This window comes from Helicoverpa armigera, chromosome 29, assembly GCF_030705265.1.
Source record: "Helicoverpa armigera isolate CAAS_96S chromosome 29, ASM3070526v1, whole genome shotgun sequence".
In the NCBI taxonomy this organism is placed as follows: domain Eukaryota; kingdom Metazoa; phylum Arthropoda; class Insecta; order Lepidoptera; family Noctuidae; genus Helicoverpa; species Helicoverpa armigera.
Window position 1 is genome coordinate 3970953 of NC_087148.1, and position 17968 is coordinate 3988920.

The 17968-nt window shown below is 36.3% G+C and overlaps 1 protein-coding gene across 1 annotated transcript in view; it reads right to left on the reverse strand.

Moving 5' to 3' along the window:
• The window catches only part of LOC110383272 (probable multidrug resistance-associated protein lethal(2)03659), a 77562-nt gene extending 59929 nt beyond the window's left edge, over window positions 1-17633 (reverse strand). Inside the window, exon 1 of the mRNA XM_064042612.1 lies at window positions 17337-17633. The gene's annotated coding sequence lies outside the window, so the exon portion shown is untranslated. The remainder of the gene's footprint in view (window positions 1-17336) is intronic.
• Window positions 17634-17968: the final 335 nt, after the last annotated feature.

The following is a 17968-nucleotide window of genomic DNA, read 5'->3' on the forward strand; positions in this document are numbered from 1 at the left end:
GGGAACTATATTTTTTGTCACCAAAATTTATATTTGTCATCAAGTTGTATCACCTAATAAATAGATCTATCGCCACGAAATATTTTCGTTCTCAGATAAACAAAGAGTGTTCCCAGGTATGAATTAGCAAATTATTGTTAATATAATGTGTAAAATATGAGATGGATTACCAATAAAATTGTAGTGCATTACATGAATATAAACTTCGTTCTTATAATAATAGTTTTATTACTTAAATAATAGCTTGGTGCTCAAAATGGTAGATCTGTCACCAAATAAATCGATTAATCGATCCCTGACTGCGACTCCTTTTTTTTTGTTATTTTGTCACCAATACAGTAGTTACATTTTATTTCGTTCAGTTATTAAAATAATGTATTCGTTACCAATTTAATACATCAGTTTATAATTTTAATAAAAATATGTTCAAAGGGAAGGGAGACAAATTGGCGCGCTTTCGGGCCTCAACGAATGGGTTGTAGGTTGGTTGTAGGTACGATCATACGATGCGGGGCGCGGGCAGCGAGATTTTTAACAATAAATATTGATTATTTTGACTTTGATTAAGTGTTTTATTTACTATTCAGCTAGAAATTTAATTTAAATATTACTACCTGTGGAAACTAAAGCCCTTGGGGGGAGACACATGGCCAGTTAAGTAGTAGACTCTTTTGGTTGAAAGGATGATGACGACCACCCTACATTTTTAGACCTTCATGAAATTTTCTAGTGATATAATATATGATTTATTGGTGATCTCTTTAAATTAGTTTGCTTAAATACTATTAGGAAAAACCTATTATAATACATACAAAATCATTTATTTGGTACTTGACCCCATATCTCCATGATTTTCGGTAATTTATTGTGGAATTGATTTTACATTGTTTGGTGATACATTTTGGTGACAAATCTACTATTTTGAGGGCAAACCCTATTATTTAAGAAACACAAAATGAATTAAAATGGTGACAGCTTAAATCATACCCATAAAAAAATAGGCTTGCATGAGAAGAAAATATTTTTTAGTAGTTCGCCTAAGAATCAGGATTTAGTTGTAATAAAATGCGACATTAAGCCTTAACTTGCGAGCTAAAAAAAACTCGTTGACTGTGTGTGTGAAATACATAATAATGTAGGCTCCGGATCAACTGAACCGATTAGAATAATTCATTCACTACTTAAAAGCTAAATAAACTATCTGCGCTGAACATGGACATAAAGTTTATAAAGCTGTATTGTAAAAGCCGCTTCATGGCAAATCGAGATAACGTTACCTGTCTGATTGAATCTAAGACTTAACTAACTTTTATTAAGTTTTCCCTACAGTAGGATTCGCCAGTTCATCCAAACATTGTTTATTGAGTTTCAGTCTAAACACGAATAACATTAGCAATATCATAGATAACACAGAACTCGGTGCATCGCTCGTGTCTGACTATCTGTGTGACGTCATGAGAGTCAACGATCAATGGAGGACACACGTGTGAAACAACATATACCTACATAATATGTTATTATTGTAATATGCGAGATTTCAGCGAAATTGTTCGCGGACATTACAGGAAATGTTCGCACGCAATTTGTTTGTGTTCGCTAGAGCGAGTCGTCATCTGCTTAGCCTTTTCGTAACTTTGCTGGGCTCAGTCTAACCGGATGCAGCTGAGTACCAGTGTTTTACAAGGAGCGACTGCCTGTCTGAACTCCTCAACCCAGTTACCCGGGCAACAAAATACCCTTTGGTAAAACTGATTTTCTGGCTCCTGACTACCCGTAACGACTGCCATAGATGTTCAAACGATAGCCGGAACCCACAGTTTATCGTGCCCTCCAAAAAACGGATTGGTGTCCAAGATATATATGCTAAGAAAGTACATACAAACTTGCATTGGTACTTCCTTGACCTCTCTCCTCTGGAATCTCGCATTCTTAAACTTGATCAAAACTGAAAACCATAGATGTCTATTATCTATAGGTAAAACCATGTTCCTTTAATTTTAGCCGCTGCATAAAAATACTCCTCTAATTGAATCAGATCGACAAAGGAAATCTGTTCCCAACCGAGATAAGTACATCCCAACAGCGTATGTTTGACAAATCAGATACAATATTATGTCAACACGCGACGGCTAACAAACGGCGTCTGTTTATAAGAAACTCGACAATTCTTCCACAAACACGCGTATTACTCCGAATGTGACCTGTTTTGCTTGTTCAAGTTTCTTTGCTCAAGAGACTAGGTAGTGGGAAAAAAGAAACATCCGAATTGAGAAACTTATTTTTGGGTGATTGGTTGAAAATGCGAAAGGCAACTTCAAGAGGACAAAACACGAATTGAGAATCTCCTACTTTTTGGGAGGTCGGTTAAAAATCCAACGTCTCCCCGTTGGATTTTTCGGATCCGAAGTTTTGCGTAAAAGTTAGTAGAACAAATCATGTAATTCGAATTGATGAATTAATTCTATCTCTGTTTTCACGGACATAGTGCGAAACCCACTCTAGGGCCGTTTGTACCTACCTTGGGCAACGCTAGTTCACGATTTCTGTCTATAACGTAATACAAATTCTAAGATTTTCTGGCTTTTACTCTAAAACTTGTAAACAATAGTCTAGTCTAAAGCCTGAGAACGGACTATTTTTTATCTGTGTAAGTACGAAAAGTAGTTCCCTCGGGAAGCAGAAGGAACCATGGACTTAATTATATCAACAATTATACAGACATGTTTACAGAAATAAATCATTATGATAATGAGTTTCAATAAATTGAAGTTACCTAAGTAGCTAAGTACCAAAATCCCAAAGCTTTCCATAACCTTATAAACGGGGCTCTTGTCTTTAACGCTTTCGCGGTAAATCGGCTGAACCAATTCTCAGTAATACGATACTAATGAATTATAGCAATTAATCAAGCTTCATTAATAATGAACGCCATGTTGGGTAAATGGGATATTGAATGACCATCGAAGTTGACCTGAAACCTTGTGGAATACTAGCTGTTTTTCCCTGGCTTCAACCGCCTTCTGTAGGTAGACCTAACTAGTAACTGCTTTATCTGTCATGCTTTCACGCCAATGCTACTTCGTTTCCCGAGCCTGTCCCAACTATGTTGGGGTCGGCTTCCAGTCTAACCGGATGCAGCTGAGCACCAGTGTTTTATAAGGACTGCCTATCTGACCTCCTCAATCTACTTAGGTACCCGGGCAGCCCAACACCCCTTGGCTAGACTGGTCGCCAAAGCTACTTAAACGGTTTAAACGTAATTTGGTACACAGATCCAAACACAGAGTCGAGTTAGGGCTTGAGAAAGGGCGTACTTATGCTACTTTTGACCTCGTACCGAAAGTAGTCCCTTGGAGATGCAGGTGGAATCGCGAAAAAGATAGTATCATATAAAAATATATGGAACAAGCGAGGTATGAGAAGTAATTTCTTTTACCTAGTATTCATGACATGTTTTAATTACCACATGTTTTTACAATTAGGTAGAATTGTAAAAATAAAATGTCCGCTTAAAACAACTAAGCAAGATAAAGCCTGCATTTTTCCAATGCAGAAATAATTAAAGTTCTATTTAAAGAATCCAATAATTACACGGAAGTTTGATAATGATTACTTTTAAATTAATTAACGTAACATGACAAAGGCATGACATAATTTGTTCCGGGTCTTTAATAGACTAGAGGTCTATGGCTAGCTAAATAATTATGTATTTGATTATGTAAAAGAGATGGTGTCAAATTTTTGATAGCTTGTCTCACTACTGAAAGGCAGTATACAGAAAGAAAGCTGCTAGCCGGCGCCAATCTACTAATGGCGTAATCATATCAATCTTAAATAGTTTATGTGCGTAAGAAGAGGCTTTTTTACCCCTAACGGAAAAATACATAATTACAGCACTACTACATCGTTTCTTTGTGTACCTGTCTATGGCACTGCATGCAGCTCTTAATGCATTTTTTAAGACCAACAGAGCTAGTTTTTCAGCCATGTTTCAACAAAACACGCTATTTTGAGTATACATTGAGACAATGAAAAGGTCGATGATGAAGACGGGACAAAATAAGGACGCAGATTGTTAGATAAATATATAATGAGAATAACAATGACTAGGAGTCACGGTAAAAGTTATATGATTGTAACTAACGGAACTACTATCACGGAAGAGCGTTTGTGGGAAGTGCTAGACAATCTCGAGGAGAGGTCAATCAAACACATTGTGGTATATAACATGTAGACAGGTTTAAGAAATGTGTTATAGGTGTCTGTTTCCTGCAGTTAAGACGTGTCCAAATGGAAATGCGACGGTTGAAACATGTAGAACGAGTCCGCAAGAGGTTTCACCCGCTTCCCGAACGCACTACTTTCTAGACCCGGATAAAAAATATTAATTTAGCCAGAACCTTATCCATACCTACATAGGTTAAGACCTTTTGCAGATAACTTTATAGATAATCATGCTTTTAATTCGGGCGCAAGAAGTAGTTCCCTCGGGAACGTAGATATTAAAAAAAACATAGTTATAGCTTAAAGGCCCAAGTACAGAGAGATAAAGTGTTGAGAGAGAGATAAAAGATAAAGTGTTCTTAAAAGAACTGTTTACTATGAATTTTCACGTTCAATTTTTAAAGTTGTTTTAAGACAAATAAACATTTATACTGTAGGGTCAAAGTCAAGAAAACGGTTAGCACCCTTGGATTAAGGTAATCCCGTGAACTGACCGCTTCAAGCGTCCAATACAGTTTAACCTTGTTAATCTATCGATTGGACTGTTACTATAGGCTTTGTCCAATTTCTTTCCAAGTAATATTAAAGGCCTTGATTGTCGTTCGTTGGGGGAGGCCTATGTTCAGCAGTGGAGGGTAATTGGCTGATATGTTCAACTGTAACTATAGGCTCTGTCTAATTTCATTTCAAGTAATACTAAAGGCCTTGGTTGTCGTTGTATGGGGGAGGCCTACGTTCAAAAGTGGACGGCAATTGGCTGATATGATAATGATGATGATGACAGTTCTTGAATTATGGTTCGCGCTAAACTTAATGGCTGCTGATGGTGGGAGAATGTTTTTTTTTGGGTATTCTTCTAATGTTATGAAGATGTTGTGTGTGCGTTTGCGACGTTGTAAGAGGCAATCTCGAAGTCAAAGTCATTTTTTTTATTTAATGTCGGCCTATAAGTAAAAGCTCTTTCGAAACGTCAAGCTAGTTGCACGGTTCCAAAGAGTTGGTCTCATGGAGAAGAACCGTCATGAACCTCTGGATCTACTAAAACGATTTTGAAAATTCTTTCACCAATAGAAAGCTATTTTATTCGTAAGTATCATAGGCTATATTCTATCTTGGCACATAAAGTAGTTCCCTCGGGAAGTCGACGAAACCGCAACAATTATTTACAGCCACATACTCGTAAATATCTTAAAGTCCAAAGTCCTGTTACTAAATGTAAGTCAAGTAGCATAGGTATAATAATACCTTTCGAGGAAAAACCTTGTTTGCGTTGACTTCTAATGTAAAGACGAAGATTTCGTGTCCTGATTGCAAAAGTACTTGTTCATAAATAATAACTGTCACGATTCTAGTTGTTTTTAATAGGCTATTTATTTAGGTGCTGGAAATACCTGTGAATTTACCAGTTTAGGTATATAAAGGCTTACATAGGTATAGCTGTTAGAATGTCACTTATCCATCTTTGTATACTAAATACATATTTACATGTTACGAAGTCACAAAGCTGTATTTTAGTAGTATTTTTGTAGGTATTTTCAGTTGGAAAGCTATACTATTGTCGGGTGGCATGGGCTATATTTTATACGGGTAGATAGATAGATACCTACATAGCCTAGAACAGAAAGCAGTACACTCGGGACGCCGACAAGCCACGCGAAAAATTATATTAAATGATTTTAGTTGATTTAAAAATTGTTCAACACATTTGTGAAATATAATAACAAAAACTAAAATAGCAAAAATAGACAATAGCCTTTATTTTGAATGGAATTTTTTGCAAAAGTTATTTTTTATTTTGTAAATATTTTAATTTATTCCAAAGTCAACGATCTGCGGAGTGAAGATTAAGCAAGTCAAACAACTTAATTAATTAAAATTAACGAGACAAAATAATACTTATACGAAAAACCGGCTAAGTGCAAGACAGACTCGCGTGAGTAGATCCCAACCTATTGTTATCTATACTAACCAAATCCATGCTAATATTATAAAGAAAAAATTTTTTTGCTTGTATATAAACGCTCCGAAACTACTGAACCGATTCGAAAAATTCTTTCACTGTTGGAAAGCTACACTCTTCCCGAGTAACATAGGCTATGTTTTATCCCGGTACGGGCTAAAGATCCCACGGGACACGGGGCAACCCGGTAGTTAACGAAAGGGCACATGGATAGTGAAGTCTTATAACTAGGGTCTCGTTTTACCCTTTGAGAACGGACCCTTAAAAGAATACATTAAAATCACATGAAGAAAAACAAAACCATTAGACGGTAACCTTTTTTGCAAGACAGTTAAAAATCTATCAAAAGATACACATCGCCCATTGTTTTAAATGTCCTTACCGAGAAACGCTAATTTTCCTTACTTTCAATAACTTCTGAGAATTGAAGACTACGAAGGCCGAATGACGTATACTATGTTATATTTATTAATATTACGTGAATAAATTGGTGAAAATTAGCTTTTAGGAAATACCTATTTGGCCGCTTCCAGAGGGAACTACTTCCCTCACCCGCTTCCAGAAGAAACTACTTTCCTTACCCGCTTCCTAAGGGAACTACTTTCTGCACAAAGGTAGCCTATGTGTTATTCTGATGTGTAAGATATACAGGGTTACTGGTAAGTAGACCGCATCCTTTCAGGAGGTGATAGTATAGGTCAATACGGACAAATTTGACCCTGGGATACACTGGGCAAAAGTTAACCCATTTCAAGATAATCGAATTTCAAGATCAGTCGTCTAGGTACACGTATACATTTTCATTATTAGTCAAAAGTCTCGTTTTTGTGGATTTTTGTGTGTTTTTGGATAGAAGATGAATCACTTCATAATAACAAACCATAAAACTGTACAAATCACAGAGGAAATTATAGCGAACAACAATTACTTTTTTAGTAGTTATTTTCTCAAAAATGTTACTCTTCATTTTTTTCTGCAGAATACTTAAAAAACATCTACATCTATCTAGCTAACCAAAAAAGCACAAAACACACAAAAATCCGCAAAAACGAGACTTTTAACTAATAATAAAAATGTATTCGTGTACCTAGACGACTTGTAAAGAATAGATCTTGAAATTCGATTATCTTGAAACGGGTCAACTTTTGCCCAGTGTATCCCGGGGTCAAATTTGTCCGTATTGACCTATACTATCACCTCCTGAAAGGATGCGGTCTACTTACCAGTAACCCTGTATAAGCTACTGTAAAGTTTCCTCCAAATCTACATAGGAGTACATTAAACTTTCATCTTTACAATATATGTAAGTAAGTGTAATATAGAAGATCTTATGTAGAAGTATCGATAAGAAATATTTTATCTTTAATCTGAGCGCACATCATTGGTTTTTTTACGGACTAGACGAGGAAAATCCGATTAAGTGTGAATCCCCGTGGTTCCAAACACTTCCCGCGAGAACTACTTCTCACTCCCGGATGAAAAATAGCCTATGTCCTTTCACAGGCTCTATCAGTGAACCTTTCTTTTGAGTTTAGTAGCTTTAGCTCAATCCGGTTTAGGGCTTTCAATACCGGTATTACGGGATCCCGTAATACCGTGATCACGGATATTTTTTGGTATTTTTTCAATACCGGTATTGAGGAGCCAATACCGTGATTACGGTATTACAATCTTTTTATAATTTTAATTATTGTGGTTTGTTGTAATAAGTAGCAGGAAGTTGTATTGAATAAGATAAATAACTACGACTCGTAAGATGTATGTACTCGTAATCTTATTTTCACACTTGTGTATTAAGCGCCAACTTTTATCTCCAGCATACCCGCCCGCTGATAGTTCTTCAGCAGGGGTTTGTCTCCCTTTTTGAAGAACAGGACGACAACACTCCTACTCCACGCCTCTGGAGTTCTCCCTTCAAACAGGACGGCATTAAAAAGCTTCTGGAGCTCCCCCAGTACGGGCTTACCTCCCGTTTTTAATAGCTCTGTTGTAATGCCATCCTCGCCAGGGGCTTTTCCATTTTTGAGCTGTCTCAGAGCGATCTCGATTTTGCCACTGCTGACTTCTGGCAGGTCTTCGGTGAAATGGCGTGTTAATGTGGCTCTAGAATCCTCATTTCCGGGATAAGGTCGAGATGCATGCGATGCGTATAACCGGCCATAGAAGTTTTCCACTTCCGAAGAGACTGCCGGCACCGAAGAAATTACTTCTCCACTTGTTGTGGTCAGCTTCGTCAAGTGGCTTCTTCCAAGAGATTGTACGAATACCTTTGACCCCCGATTCAGCTCAATTGCTCTTTCAATGTCAAGAGTATTGGAGCACCGGAGGTCGCGTCGTACGTGCTTGTTGATCTCTTGGTTTAGAGCCCGCTTAGCTGACGAGGCGGGTTTTCACGTCGTTTCTTCATAAGCCCTGACGCTGAATGTTACCGAATCTCGAACCTTCCTCCCTGAGGATCCGAACCACAAATTCGTGGTTCTGGTTAACGTCTGTTGTGATTTCCACGGTGGCAAATCGGTTCTCCAAATTTGACTGGAACGTTTCAGATCCTGTCATGGTTTGAAGCAGTGTTGGTCGGAGCCTGGCCTTCATCAGACGGAAACGTTCGGCCTTGAAATTGATATTCAGAGAGCCTCGGACAAGTCGGTGATCGCTACCGGTATTAAACCTATTGATCACGGAGACGTCTCTGACTATGTGCTTCTTGTTCGTCATGATGAAGTCAATCTCATTTTTAGTCATAGTGTCGGGGCTATGATTGGACGCTTTTTGAAACTAAAGGATTGTGTTTTAAAAGTTTTAATCGATCTAAAATTAAACTTCGATTTCGAATTAGACGAATTCGATTTGATAATATTGAAAAATGTTTACAACAGTCTTTCTGTAGTCAAAGTAAATATAGTTAATATTAGTTTGTAAACGGGATGCCAATTTACTAAAAACGGATATTGCGCTAAAATTTATGTTGACGAAGTTAGATGGTCAAGCTAATGACTTAAGCCAAAATCTTGCAAAAGCACTTCGAAGACGCATAAAGGAGCGACGAATTTTAATATCTGGAGTATTGCAATATTTGCATGACCGACAATACCGTGATCACGTGATCACGGTATTGAAATTTCTAATACCGGTATTGATACCGGAATTGAAAAAATCCGGTATTTGAAAGCCCTAATCCGGTTAGACTGGAAGCCGACCCCAACATAGATGGAAAAGGCTCGGGAGATGATGAGCTTAGCGTGAAAGCGTGAGAGATAATTCGCATTTATAGTAGTAAGAACTCTAGGACTGTATAACATTATTATTTTACGTAAATACCATATACCATACATAATTAAATTTTAAAACATATGACACGTGTTACCATGTAGTTGCTAAGTGTAATAAGTTAATTTCAGGTACCTACATACAATGTCGCATTTTATGCTATGAGTCACGACATGTATTTAGAATTAATTTAACATGCAATAATGAAACTTCAATTGAATTTAATATTGTATTCTATTGTGTAATTCTGTTACCAAACCTCTTGAACATATTCATCTATTCAATTCTTTATTTGCGTTCCATATGTAATACAGGTGGTATTTTTATAAAGTTTAAACAATATATATATTAGAAACAATATGGACCCGGTAGGGCACAGCATAAAGAGGTAGGAGAGGTTTGCAGTACTTATCTACTACATATCGGCAATTGAAAGGACATCAAATCATCATCTGCCAAGCCTTTTCCCAACTATGTTGGGGTCGGCTTACCGTCTAACCGGATGTCATGCAGCTGAGCACCAATGTTTTACAAGGAGCTACTGCTTATCTGACCTCCTCAACTTAGTTACCCGGGAAAACCAATAGCCCTAGGTAAGACTGGTTGCCACATTTACTGGCTTCAGACTACCTGTAACGACTGCCAAAGATGTTCAAATGACAGCCAAGACCTACAGTTCTCAGACTCCGAAACACGGACATTGGTGTCTAAGATATACTTAGAAAGTACATGCAAATTTAGAAAAGTTGCATTGATACTAGCCTGAACTGGAATCTAACCCTCACTCATGCTTGAGAGGTTGGTTCTTTACCCACTATGCCACCACGACTTTTTTTATTGGTTGTTAGACTTACTGGCTTCTGATTACCCATAACGACTGCCAAAGAGGTTCAATGACAGCGGGGACCAGTTTATTCTGCCCTCCGAAACAGGGTCATTGGTGTAACTTTAATCCGTGTTTATTAATAAGAGAGACATTTTAGGACATTTCTCATTATTAAAAAAGGGTCCAAAGTATTAAACAATCTTCAATTGAAGAGTTCAAACGAGGTCAATGGACAATAAACAGGACATACAAACAAACAGATGAACAATTAAGGCGTGTACTTGTAAATTGAATGGGCACCGTTAAAAACGAATATTAAGTCGCTTGATTGTAAATATGGTGGTTTATAAATAACCTATTTAAACAGATAGAGGTTGAGTTTTAAAAGATCATTATATTCGTTCCTAAACTTTGTAATTTTTTCAAAGTGAGTATAAAATTGACAGGAATTTTTAACTTATTTATAAACTAGCTTCCGCCCGCGTATAGTTCGGGTATATCGCGTTTCCAAGAGCATTCTTCAAAAGTCCGGAATAAAATTATCCTATGTTCTTTCTCAAGGTCAACTCTATCTATGTAAGAATTTTTTTTTTTTTAATTCAGTTCAGTGGTTTAGACGTGAAGACATACAGAGTAACTTTCGCATTTATAATATTAGTAGGGATAAAATTGGGCTGGGATACGCTTGTTCAAGACTAGATGAAGTTTACTCAAGATGTCTTTTTTCTTCACTTTTCTTCAGTAATTGGTGTCCAAGATACAATTAGAAAGTTCATAGGTACTCAAGTTCATATAAAAGTTACATTACTTCTTGCCTGACCTGATATCGAACTCAAGAGGCTAGTGATTTATCCGCTAAGTTACCTGTCTTTAGCATACCTAGTAGGTATTTAGTAATGATTATGTCATTTCCCTTTCACACACAATTTTCCTCATAATATTATGACGGGGAACTCCGTTTTCCATTCCGAAGTAGGTGTATTACATATTTGTTTAATTAAATAACTATGCAGCTAACTGTAAATCAGAACCATGGAGAACAAAATGACTAGCGGAGATGTCATAACGCAAAATCTCCTAAGAAAGTAGCGCGACAACATGCGGGTGCGAGGGGGACGAGGAACGTTACTGTCTTCGCCCTTATACACCTTTAGAGCTGATAATTTTTTGTAATACCAAAAACCGTTGTTAGACATCTAAAAGAACTCGAACGCCTCGCTAGTTCACTCGTAACTGATCGTTTTGGTCATGTACATCGTACGAATTTGACCTAGAAGACGCCTGACCTACCTGCATTATGGCATCTCCGCTCATTCCTTACTCCGTGATTAGAATCTACAAGGATTTTATAGTATTGTCTTAGATAATATAAATAATTATAATGATGGTAGGTATTTGAAAACTGATAGCAATATTTACTCTTTAAATGTTAGGAATCTTGTTGCTTCTAAGAACTGGTACGGTGGGAAATTTTGTTTGTTTTTGTTTTATTGAATGACTTTATTTACATTAAAATCTGCTGTGTTGGTCTAGTAGTTTCATAGCGTGACTGGCTGGTTCTTGGGTTTATTCCCGGTTAGGGTTAACGAAGCAGTTTGGCATGTTCACGGGAGACACTTCTGGGTGTTAAAATACAGCTCATGGCTTACATAATCTATATACTTCTAAACTAATATTTAATAAAGAGGAATCATTTTTTGTTTATTTGCTTGAGCCCTGGAAACTACTAAACTGATATGAAAACATCTTTCACTGTTGTAAAGCTACACTCTTCCCGAGTAACATAGGCTACATTTTATCTCGGCACGAGCAAAAGTTCCCCCGGGACCGGGACGCGAGTGCAATCGCGGGAAAACGGCTAGGTACCATAAAGATTATAATAACAGAGAAACTATTGATGCTAAATCAAAGCTCCTAAGCTTACATAACAATTCGTAACGAAAGGATTCCATGGAAAAATTGGTCCTGTCAAAATTTTCCCGCCACGATACCCGACGTCACACGCACTTGAATTTCGAACGAGGTCGTGTACACCAAATGACGTCATCATTTTGCCAGACATAGGATTGCACAATATTTTGTATGTCTCGACCAGACCACGGGACTATAGTCCCGGATTTTTGGAAGACGAAGCCAACAGTGTCTATTGCATGGCCCCAATAATATACAATAAGTTACCAAATGCTTGGAAAGACTTAAGTACACCGCTGTTTAAGAGTAGGCTTCGCCAATTTCTAAATGATAAAATTTATTATAGCATAACAGATTTCTTAGCAGAAAAAATATAATTTATAGCTACCAAAATAAAATGTATAATTGAAATATGTATAAATGTATTAGTAGTACCTAAGTTAATTTGATCTCATCTATGTACCTAAGCTAAATAATAATATTGTGTTTATAAATGGTAAGATAAATAGTGATAATGTTTGCATGCCGAATGGTAAAATATAGCTGAGCTTTATAATTATAAGTACTTTGTATATACCCACCCATATTTGCAAAAGAAAATTATTCTAACACGCTGAAGCTCTTTTGAGACAACTTTAATGATGTGGTGACACAAATCCGATGATTATACAATACATTATAGGAACCACAATATGTATTATTATCCTAACGAAGCGATATCTGAAGATATTATTGGCTTTATTGGCTACCATCCCAAAACACGTAAGAATTTTCCGTTAGTTTAGCGGATGACAAAAATCCGGTAATATGAATATGAGACTCGAATTCGCACACGAAGGTTCCGTACCATTATTTATTAAACGGCCAAAAAAGAAAACTTGCAAAAAAATGGGAGCTCCTTACACATTTATTTTATTATAATTTTAGTAATTATTTTGGCTAAGTGCAAGTCGAACTAGAGCACTCCGGGTTCCGTACCATTATTTATAAAACGGGCAAAAAAAAGCAAACTTGCAAAAACAAAATGAGAGTTCGTTAAATATTTTATTTTAGTCTAATTTAAGTACTTAATTATTTGTTGTTATAGCGGCATTGAAATATGCACATCATTTGTGGAAATGTCAATAGTCTAACAATCAATACATAGGTGAGAGGTTAAAGATTTTGCATTGCAAAGTATGAATAGATGCATTGAGAGGTAGAGGAAGACCAAAGAAAATATGGATTGATTGCCTGAAAGACATGAATAAGAAGGGAGTGAGTGTCAGTATGACGGCTGACAAAGAATGGATGCTTAAAAACATATAGCGCATACTTCAAATACCCCGTTAGTAAAATTTACATAAACGTTTACCGCCAAATACTGTCCAAGGTCGTATTTTTTTTTACCGTTATTTCTATTCTAATTTTATCAGTTGCTACGTAGCGTGGGACGAGTTTTGACGAATAGTCTGTCAATCATCATAGTACGAAGTAAAGCTCTGATATACATGTTTGATCCCGTGGAACTGCCCGCAAATATAACAGAAAAAAGTACTAATAAACAACACAACACATAAAAGAAAAAAATATGAAATCATAAAAGCTGGAGAGTATGTTTGAACGCGTAAATCTTAGGAATTACTGGACCGATTTGAAAAAATCTTTCAGCATTAGATAGTTAATTTATCGAGAAAGGTTATAGGTTACAGGTTGGGTGTGTAGATTACTTTTTAACCTGGTGCGCGGAGTATTCTCACGCGAAAACGCTGACCGAAGCTAGTATGACCGACAACTGAACGAAACTATAGGTCTAGTCTGAATCTAATTGGCAAAGACGTTTGTGGGAATTTAGAACAAATTATCACGCAAACACTAAATAATGCAAATTGAGTTTAATTTGACGCTAGATTTAGACAACAAATTAGGTAATTAGATCTCAATTCACAATACCTATTTAAAATAAATATTCCCTTCAGGAAGTGTGACTGGGTTTTTCCGTGTGGGATTTCATTTATGAAACAGACTCCAGATACCTACCTATAATATGTGTCATCATCATCATCTGCCGAGCCTTTTCCCAACTATGTTGGGGTCGGCTTCCAGTCTTACCGGATTCAGCTGAGTACCATTGCTTTACAAGGAGCGACTGCCCTATCTGACCCCTTCAACTCAGTTACCCGGGCAACCCCTTGGTTAGACTGGTGCAGTTAGTATAAAATGAACATTCTATAATTTATTATGTAAATAGTCAATACACAAAGCTTTTCTTACATAGCTGTATTGCGATATTAAACATCAATGATAAACATGTTGGTATCTAATTGAACATTATAAGTGGCGGAAAACGAGGTCGCCTATATTTATTTTATGTAATTATAATTGATATTACATGTTATAATATTATGTAAACACGTTATAAGAAATAATTATACGTAGATCTATTATCCCAACATTATATGTATCTGCTGATTTTCTTAATAGAGATAGAATTTTGATATAAGCCCGATTCAACTATACTCTATCCACGGAAGCAAGAGCTAAAAGGTAAACAAAGAATGACACTTTTTCAATATGGCGGTACAACCCGACCGATGACAAAACGTCACATTTTTGTGTAAAATGTTCGCACTATCTGTGATTTTGTCATCGGTCGGGTTATACCGCCATCTTGAAAAAGTGTCATTCTTTGTTTACCTTTTAGCTCTTGCTTCCGTGGATAGAGTATAGTGTCAAATTCCCATCCCTGGTAAGCAAAACTGGAGATACTTAGATAGAATATTGAGAACTGCTGTAAAGGGTGACTGATTTCTCAGATGACAGCCAAAAATAAGACTTGCTGAGTCACGGGCGGAATCCCACCAAATAACGAACAAAGTCAACGAAACGTTGACGAACAAAGGTTGCAATTTCGCGAATTTTGGAAATGTTCGCTGGCATTGTGTTACTGTCTGCTAGAGCGTGTAGGTATACCACGAGATACATTTGTGCGTGTCACAGTGACACACCGGTTGAATCTCGCCTTTAGGATCACAGCACAACGCGAACAGTATTGAGTAGGTATTTTATTGTGTAATGTATGAGTAATTTTGCATTTGCACAGCTTTTGCTCACACAAAAGAGTATAGTCGGAGAGTTCTTTCAACTCAATATGTTTCGCTAAATAGGTATTTTTCGAATAAAAACATTTTGCAGAAAGATGAATTGAAAGTACTTTTGGAGTTAAACAAAGACAAAAAATACTCTGAAGGATATTATAAGCGCAAACAATGACGTTTAAAAGGATTTCAACTTTTAAAAAGTCTTGGAGCTCAAATGATAAGATCACGCCTCATATGTCCTATGTTAATTTGGGTAAAATATGAAAAGAACATTTTGATTTTGAAGATTGGTATTCTTCAAATCCCGAAGAGCCAGAGCAATTTTATTTTCTGGACTCTTGAACTGTTGTTACAGCCTTTTTATCGTCCCACTGCTGGGCTGCGGCCTCCTCTCACATGGAGAAGGATTGAGCATTAATCACCACGCTTGCTCAATGCGGTGTGGACTCTTATTCAGTGTCAAATAATCTACCAAGAAAGGATTATGTTTCACCTGACGACCGGGTGAATTATTCAAGGGGAATATCATTTTGACGAGGGTGAGACAGACAGACAGACAAAAACCGGCTGATATTATTATTACAAATAGGTAGGTACTCCATTTTTTATGTCCGCGGTAGCTTTTCATCGTAATAGAGAACTTGAATAATCTAATTTAATCTCTTTATCGGGTTTCAAGAGCCGAATAGCGTGAGAAAATGTTATAAAATTTTTCACCAACTTAGCAAAAATTTGGTTCCCAATTACGATGTTTGTTTTTTTTTATCTGGCCTTTAAATAATGTTTAAAAGCTTCCCCACTTCGTCTTCACGGTCCAGTACTAGACAAACCGCATTTTCCGAAATTTTATTGTTAATAATAATAATCTCTTATGGAGAGAAAACCATGGAAAAAAATATAAAAACACAATAAGTAAGACGAGCGTGCCGCCGCAATCGAGGTTAAAATAAATTGAAAATTAATAAAATTACTGTAATATTATTAATAAATTTTACCTCTTAGATGGGCGGTCAGATTTTTTAAGAGATGTAAAATATACCTACCGGCCCGGTATGCAAGACAAAGATCATTTATTTTACGATTCGAACTCCCGCTCGAAAAAAGCTCCGTTTTTAAACTTTCGAGCAAAAGCGGCAAAAAATCCTAGAAATAAGAACTCGATTTTACCCATTTAGTAAGGAACCCTAAAAAAGGAGATTTTCAATTCGGTTGTAGGTACATAGCATTTTTTTACGAGTTAAATGATTGTAAACTTATATTCATAGCATTCCACAGACTATAGGTAGCTTTTATTAGGTTACATAAATTAATAGGTAGATATTCAACTCAAAAATAAAACAGTATTTCAAGAAAACAAGACCGCATTTTACCTAAAGATTCTTGGAAAATTTAAATTGTAAATAAACCCGGAGTCGGCCGTAATTCTTACACACAGTTGCGCAACAAAAGTTTTGAGTAAGTACCTACCTAGCTAAAGTAGGAAAAGATTAACATTATGTATGTATGAATGAAACTTAGCGACCTAAGTACCTACTACCTACAGCCGCATGACAATGAATAGTGAATGTACCTTAACTTAAAGGTAAAAACAACTAGTTAGTTTCAATGTAGAATTACTTAAGCACATTAAAATAAATCGCAACAGGAAAAACAAAGTAATCATTGTGGACCGATTTTATGTCAGTACCTACCTACTTAAGTAAAATATTGGACAAACTCTGCACGAACAAAAAAGTTGTCGAGCTGAATGAACTATTGTAAAAAAGTTGTATAAAAAATTCTATAATAACATACGCGGACTTTTTTGCTGTCAATCGCATGGCAACAACCTTTATTCTTCATGTTTCGTAAGTAATACCGAATGAACTTTACTTTTCAATGCATTGAACTTAAAATATAACAACCTTCTTTCAGAATCTCGATTTAATAAAAATACTCTTTTAAATGTCACTTTAAACCGGATATTTTTATAAAACATTTTAAATACATAAAATGACGTAAACTGGTTTTATTTATCAATTCTTCTCACTAAAATTAATAATTATTATTACAAACAGTAAGTACTTACCAAAATTGGAAATTCGTAGTGGAATCAGCTGTTGAACAGCTGACTTAATATAAATCCTATATACACGCACAGCACCAAGAATATAACCAGAATAACAGCGTAAGATTTTATTTAGTATATTCTACACAAACACAGAGAAAAACAAGAACAAAATTGACCCGCACAAAGGCACAGAAATTCGAAAAATTGTCTTCTAGGTTGTCACTCGAGCTGTCATTCCGACACGAGACGGCTGAATATAAAAAGTACTCTGTGGGCTGAACAAACGGGAAAGCAAAATGATGAAACACGATTCACGAATCAAAACTTGTTTAGTGCTGCCATTGTAAAATGTAAATACTGAGAGCTTTTGGCTGTTTTAACTCCATTTATTATTTAAAGTAGACTATAATTTCTATGTTAATGCTACGAAAATACTCTTTGTCTTTTATCTAATTGATTAAGACGTGTTTGTAAAAAAAGTATTTCCTTGAATATGTTTTGCGTATAGTGTAGTCCCACGACTTATTGCTAGATGGCGCTGCTTTAAATTGAAGTTTTAAAACCATGTATTTTTGGTGGGATAAGCAGATTGCATGGCTGTTTTTCGTATTGGGGTATTGGGATTTGGGATAGTTATAAATGTCCTCACC